This window comes from Schistocerca americana, chromosome 5 (assembly GCF_021461395.2).
Source record: "Schistocerca americana isolate TAMUIC-IGC-003095 chromosome 5, iqSchAmer2.1, whole genome shotgun sequence".
In the NCBI taxonomy this organism is placed as follows: domain Eukaryota; kingdom Metazoa; phylum Arthropoda; class Insecta; order Orthoptera; family Acrididae; genus Schistocerca; species Schistocerca americana.
Window position 1 is genome coordinate 272,105,779 of NC_060123.1, and position 1,408 is coordinate 272,107,186.

A 1,408-nucleotide genomic window follows, 5' to 3' on the forward strand; every position below is an offset into this window, starting at 1 on the left:
ATGTGGGTTTTCATTACACCAGACACGTTTACATAGTCAGAGAGGTGGAACCGCGCCCCACTTCTGAACCACGTGTACTGCAATATTCCTGGCCTTTGAGCAATAAATTTCTGAAACCAACTGGGAAATGTAATGCTTTTCTCTTTGTCACTGACTTTCAATTCCTGAACAATTGTAAACCTGTGTGGATACACGTCGGATTTCTTCGAAGCTCTGTGACATGTGCTCCGCGAGATTCCACATTCCTCAGGTAAACGTCGAACAGACTTTGCAAGAGAGGCCAATAATCGTGGTTTCACGTCAGTCACTCTTTCTTCCGACAATGGCAACCGTCCCCCGCCGTGAAGATCCAACGCCTTTTCACTGACTCCATCTTGTACAAAGACTTTTGTAGGCAGCATTTAGACGGTATATGCTGATCACCAAAGCGTTCAACAGCCATTCGTTGACATGTCTTAATGAAACTAGTAATCCAATATTCCTTCACAAGAAACACACGCTCTTCGGCGGAATAGCGAGGCATTGTCACTAAACGCTGAACAATGAACCTCAGCAGCAGCGACGTGCGGAAACACAATGTTGGGTCAAACCATGTTGTAGATTGTAGTGTCGCCACGTCAAACATCACAAATTACACATTGCAGGGGAACTGCTACACATGTTCGTGGGGCTCCTTTCGAATGGGGCACATGATCAGTTTCAGTGAATGGTAACATGCTGACCATTTACAGATTAAAAGGAACTGTCCAGAAGAAATAATTTGAAGTTAGCTTTATTTCTGATACTACTCATTACTTTCGTATTTTTTCTTGCGCTTACTCTCAGTCTGTATTCTGTGCTCATTGACTATCCATTCTATTCAAGATGTCCGGCAATTCTTGCTCAGATTCACCGAGTATATCAAAGCAATTAGCGAAACTTTGTGGATGTTCTTTCGCAGTGAATTTTAATTCTATCCCGTTAGACCATAAAGCTTCGAGACCGTATCAATAAAAAAAATGGATGGTTTTAATGCTTCAAGTGTTCTTCATAGTCTCCCCCATTTGAGTACAACACAAGACATCTATAAAACATGCGAAACGTCCTTCTTTGGGCCGTTCTTCAACTCGCGCCCCACATTAGCCTGAATGTCGATTAAGACGTCAAAGCGTTGATCTTTCACATGAATTTCTACACTCTGTCGTTTTGTGTTGTTCGTTCAAGCTGCTACCGCATTTGCTACGCTGACGTGTCTTATACGCAAGAAATAAAATCAGTCTTGGAACTTTTTGGTCAGACGGTGTACTCCTGAACCTTTCACTTATTTTCGTCATTGCTTCTTCGATATAAGGTTTAATAGCAGAATCGTTCTTTACACTCTTCAATTCGGGGACGTCTCTCGTGATTTTTACTGTTCATTATTGGTTCA